At 44.2% G+C, this 6,010-nt stretch overlaps 1 non-coding gene across 1 annotated transcript; it reads left to right on the top strand.

Annotated features, from left to right (window-relative positions):
* Nucleotides 1-5,384: 5,384 nt before the first annotated feature.
* On the top strand, nucleotides 5,385-5,491 carry LOC117203512 (U6 spliceosomal RNA). Its single transcript, XR_004486296.1, has one exon. It is a non-coding gene; the product is annotated as a U6 spliceosomal RNA (small nuclear RNA).
* The last annotated feature ends 519 nt before the right edge of the window (nucleotides 5,492-6,010 follow it).

Raw genomic sequence — 6,010 nt, 5'->3', positions numbered from 1 at the left:
CGGAGCTGGCCTCTCCCCTGCGCGCGCACGGGCGCGCCGCCACACACACGCCAGGCGCCAGCGCGCGCACGAGCACACCCACACCGCTCGCTCTCCGCCCTTTCTTGCCTGTTCCCTCGCCCCGCCCGGGCGGCCCCGCGCGACGTGCTCGAGGGGGCGGGGCCACCGCGGAGGCCACACCCACCTGGGCAGCCGGGGCGTGGGGTTGGTTCCTCCGCGCCGAGTGGGGTAGTGGGTCCTGGAGCTGATTGAGTGCACGTGGGACGTCTTACCTGGGTTGCCTCGCGCGGGCAATCCCTTAGAAAGGATTGTTCATCTCACCAAGAAGGTCTTAGGGAAGCTGGAAGAATGGAAGGAAAGCTGGGCCCCCTCTCCCCCCACCACCGAACGGGCCTCCGCGGGGAATTCAAGAACTTCCCGCAGCCGGGAAATAAAAGCTTTGGATTTAAAGCGTCGGGGCAGACATTTGTTTGCTACACCCACTTAGCACAGCGTTCCTTCCCCGTCACATCTTCCACTTGCTTTCCCTAAAACCCCTACCACTTGAAACAGGGAGCTGCGGCTGCAACACATACCCCACGTACTCTGCACAGCCTTTTAAGTGATGCCTTTATTCCCGGACCTAGAACCCCGGTCTTTCCAAAACTTTTCTCTGACGCCGCAAGCCTCATCTACCTACTTCACACACCTGGAAACAGTAATGATAGTATATAAGGTTAAACCTGCCCTTCTTCATTTATACCACAGCTAAGCGCGCTGGTGGGTACGTGGAGAGATATTAAAGATGCCTAAAGTAGACAAGGAATGGTGGGGGGAGGGGACAGCATATTCACTTCAAGCAAAAAGTGTATAGGCGGAAATTAGATTTGGGTAAATTTTCTTTCCTATTGATCTATTATTTCAAGATTTTGAAATAATACCTTTTTTTTTTTTTTTTTTTTTTACCTTTGATTGTACCTGAATTAGAGCCGCCAGCACCCACCTAGGGAACATAAGCAGGTCTTGGTTCCAACCAACCTTCTTTTGGTCTGGGATTCTACCCCCACCAGGTCTGCAGCCTCCCATCTTCCCCTGGTCAATATCTCAGAAACAAACAAATGTTTTTTAAAAATTAGTAACTAGAACAAAACTGGCAAGGATGATTTTTTTTAAATAGGAAAACAAAATCACCATCACAGAAATCTTTACATGTGTTAGCTATAGTTGTCTCTGTAGACAAGTACAAACGTCCCCAGGACTCTCATCTCAATCGTCTCTCAACTTCATTTAGCCTCATCCACCTCTCCGTACAGAACAGCAACTGTCAGTGGAAGAAAGGATGGACTTGATCATCTCCAAAATCCCTTTAAAGTGTGAGATTAGGAATTGCTATGCTTGACTGGTTGCCAAAGGTCTAGTCTGGAGCAATAGTCACCAAACATTTTTCATCACCCACCTATCAGTAAAAATGTTTGGCCTCTCCCACCTCCCAGTATACGTATTTAGCTTATCCTAAAAGGCATGGACTTAGAAGCCAAAATGACTACTCAAATTTTTGCTTTGCTGCCAGCTGCCTGTGTCCTTGGCCACATCCAAATTTTCCCTTAGTTTCTTCATTTGTAAAATGAGGATAATTAAAGTATCTACCCCACAGTGTCATTATGAAGATTAAATGAGTTAATATATGTAAAGCATAGTGCCTGGTAGATGGTAAGGGCTATCTAAGTGTTAAATAGATACATATATAATTAATTATGTATAAAATAATATATGTAACATATGTGTGCATATATGTATATACACACATGTCTATTATAATGTTGATGTAAAACAAATAGATTGCCAGTTATTTCTCCGGTAAAAATAATTGCAGTTCAGGGTATGCTACCATGGCAAGGCACCTGCAAGTCTCCCCCCACACGCACACCCCCAGTAAGGAGAGAACTCTTTTAATGAGGGGAAAAGGAACTTCGGAGGGCTAGAGTAAACAAAGAGTCCATTGGAGGAATTGAGAGTTCCAAGTACAGGGGCTTTTCATTGGTAGAGTTGTGACAACCTCTCATTGGCTGAGCTCTTGCCAGGCAAGAAGAGGAAATCTTTCTTCCTTTTGGTCTCTGCTACTGTCATAGGGCTTAAGAGCTCCCTCTTCTGGTCTCCTGACTCTATATTAATTGAGGTTTCTGTTTATTAATTTTTATGATATGCCTAATATGTTAGGTACATTAAAAACATATTCACAAAATATCAGAAATAATGATTTAAAACATACATGTGTACGTGTGTGTCTGTATGTTTTCTTTCTGTACTCTGCATATTCTGTACCCTCCTTGGTCTGTGTGCACCCCAACTTAGAGCCTATTGGCAAACACAGTATTGACGAATACAGTAGCCATTAGCCACATGTAGTTACATAAATTAAAATTTTACTTCCTCAGTCATACCAACCACATTTCAAGTTCTTAAAGGTCACATGACTAATGAACAGTTCAGATATAAAATATTTCCATCACTGCAGAAAGTTCTACTGCGTAACACTGACAAAGCTGAAAAAAACAAGGGACTCAGGCAGTAGGATCAACTCCTGACTCAAACCTGTAACTGTGGTACCATGTTCAAATCAAGTGATAAGATCTCTCTCTGAGCCTCACCTCTCTACAAAGTGAAAATAAAAATAGGAACTACCTCATGGATTGCTGAAGAGGAAATGAGATAAGGTGTGTAAAGTCTTTGGCAGACTGCCTAAAACATAGAGGAACTTGAAAATGTTAGTAAAATTTGAGTTTAACCCAATTCTATCCATATAAGCCTGAAAGGCAAAGGTCTTGTTATTGTCCTTGACTCTAGCGAGTAAGTTTTTCAAGGATATGTATTTTGGAAAAGACAAGAGTTTGGTTAACTTTTAGTTGAAAACAGAGCATTCAGAGAAAGATGGCAAATACCTGGATTTCAGTTACTGCTTGATTTCTTTGTCCTCCTCACCCACAACCCACGGACAGACCCTGGTCTTCTCCCAGTCGCGCCCATCTCAGCGAAATGGCCCTGCCATCCACAAACCCGATGAGTCATCACTACCTCATCCTCTTTCCCATCTTCTTTATCCAATCCCTTTGCCTCCAAAATATTGTAGGATCTACCTCCAGAACACTTCATCTGATCTCTTCACTTCTTGTGTCCGCTCCACACAGGGGCAATAAAGGCTTGTGTCACTCCCCACTGAGGCTGCTATATACAGTGGTACAGGTTGTAGTAGAACAACCTTATGGAAGAGTGCCTCTCACAGTGAAGCATTGTAAACTTTACATTTATCACAGATATTCTTTGGCAGGTGTCAATGAAGTGCCTTGTTGTAATAAAAGTATTTTACAACAATTTTCCAACAAGATGGAAATGCCTTGAGGAGTGGATACCTTTTTCTAATTTGCCCAAAGGTGCCATATGGGGTAGTAACATTTCTACTTCACTTAGAACAAAATGGCAGCTCATCACCAGGTGCTTTAAGGCCTAGCAGAACCCAGCTTCTGTCATCCTCTCCACCTTAAGATGACGCCACACTCCACCAAATTCCAGTGATGTTGACCTGTCATTTTGAAAATATATCATGTTCTTTTCCACTGTTGGAGGCCCACTGCCCAGGCTACTTGTCTATCTAGACAGCCCCAAGGCCAGCCCGCCCTGCCCTTCGCATAGCTGTGGCTCCTCGATATCTGTCAGGCCTCTGTGCCCTGAGAGAGTACCCGTTATTCTACGTCACAACCCTGTGTGTTTCCCTCTCGGGACTCAGAGGTCTGTCTGGACACTGTAAACTCCATGAAGGCAGGGAGCTCATTGTCTTGTTCTCCTTTCTATCCCCAGATCCTAACAGGACAGGAGGTTGTCCCAGCTTGTCAGTGGTCAGTCAGCTCAGCATTATTGCCACCCCTTTCTATATTCGCCTCTGCAGATGGGGAGGAAGCCTAGAACTCTATTTTCCAGAGAACTTTTCCCTGAATGGTCCCAGGTTAAATTCTGCCAATGGAAACACATATGTGAGATCTGAAAGGCAGAAAAGGAGAAATCATTTCTCTCCAGTACACCTTCAGGCAGCTCAGACGACAGGGAGCTGTTTTCCTAGACTTCTGAGAAAATATCAGACAAACCTGAAAAAAATGACATTCTATTTTTAAAAGGGTGTGGGGGGGGCTGAATTCTGAAAAAGGGCAGTGGAAACGTTCCAGATTAAAAGAGGCAAACGAGACATAACAACTAAATGCAATACAGCCCGCCCTCTAGATCCGCAGATGCAGAATCTGAGGATAGAGGGGGTCTGACAGTACTATGCCATTTTATACAAGGGACTTGAGCACCTGCGGATTTTGGTATCCGTGGGCAGAAAGGTGGGGGAGGAGGACATGGGGGAGGGAAGGCTTTCTGAAACCAATCCCCCCTGCGGATACGGAGGGATGACTGTAACTGACCCTATACTGGGTCCTGTACTAAAAGGGGAAAGTGCTGCAAAGGATATTACTGGGTCAATTGACAGAATTGGAATGTGAACAGAAAATAAGATGAAAGTGTTGTATCAAAGTTAAATTTATTGTTCTGGTTATATAAGAGAATATCCCCATTTCTAGAATATACACACTGAAGTACTTAGGGGTAAAGGACCATGATGTATATAATTTATCCTCAAATGATTCAGAAACATTTTTAATATATAACCTATAATGTAAATATTAAATATGAAAGAGAGAAACCACCTATATAAATGATAAAGCAAACGGGGTGAAACGTTAGTAGGCGAATTTGTATAAAGAGTATATGAATATATAGGCACTATTTCTATTCTTGCAAAATGTAAGTTTGAAGTTATTTCCCCCCTCAAAAAAAGTTAAAAAATATATATATAATGAAGCATTAAATAAACTATAGTGAATAATGCAAGACAAACTAGGATAGTTGTCTTAAATATCCAGTCTCAAAATAGGCCCAGCCTGATAGCTACAATTAAAAAACAATACATTTGCTGTTTTTTTCTAATTCTTCTGTGAACAAAAAGTGAATTTATTCTTCTTGCAGAAGACAAATGCTCCCTGGCTATGGGAAAATAACCTATCATACACAGGGTGTCATTCTAAACATTTAAATATGGGACATTTGTGGCTTTGCTGGCCACTGTGTCCTACGAACTAGATTGGGACAATATATTTCCTGCAGATACTGGATGAAATGGGAACAGATATTATATTCCTTATAAAAATTCATCATGTAAAGAGAATAATCCAAATTATAACCACATCCCCAAATTGCAGCATTGCACACTTTTCACTTTGAAGAAGGAAGTCCCCAGTACCCATGGAAATACAATTCTATGTTGTTTTAACAGAGAGCCTTATAGTCAGTTTCTAGATCATTTAGAAAAGTTTCCAGTGCTTGCTTGGGCAGCACATATACTAAAATTAGAAAGATACAGAGAGGATTAGTATGGCCCCTGCACAAGGATGACATGCAAATTCATGAAGTGTTCCATATTTAAAAAAAAGAAAGAGAAGATGGTGTACTAGGAGGATGCAGAATTCATGTCTCCTCACAACTAGGGCACCTACCAGGCACCGGTGGGGGACCACAGACACCTAAGGAGACGGGAGGAACCCCCAGCAACTGGGACGTGGGGCGTGGGGGGGAGTGAAGGGGGAGGAGAAGTGGAGGCGGGACTGGACTGGTGCCCCTGAGGCGCGGCTGGGGGAGGGGAAGGGATCCCACGCCAGAAGGGGGAAATTGGGGAACCATTGGGAGGGCAGAGGATCAAAAGGGAGTGTGGCCAGGTTTCCCCCGCCCACTTGGACCACCAGGAACCTGCTGAGATCCTCTGCCCACTGAGGAGGTCCAGCTGTTTGGGTCCTGAGGGAGTGGGAGGGAGGGAAGGGGGAGCAAAAGTAAAGGTCGGACCTCCTGGACTGGCACCCCTGAGGGGTGGCTGGGGGAGGGGAGGACTTACTATAGCCAGCAGGACCCACCCATGGTTAGGGGTCCAGCAGCGACCAGGGAGACCCTA

This window comes from Orcinus orca, chromosome 17, assembly GCF_937001465.1.
Source record: "Orcinus orca chromosome 17, mOrcOrc1.1, whole genome shotgun sequence".
NCBI classification, from domain to species: Eukaryota; Metazoa; Chordata; class Mammalia; order Artiodactyla; family Delphinidae; genus Orcinus; species Orcinus orca.
This window is presented reverse-complemented; position numbering and strand designations above follow the sequence as displayed.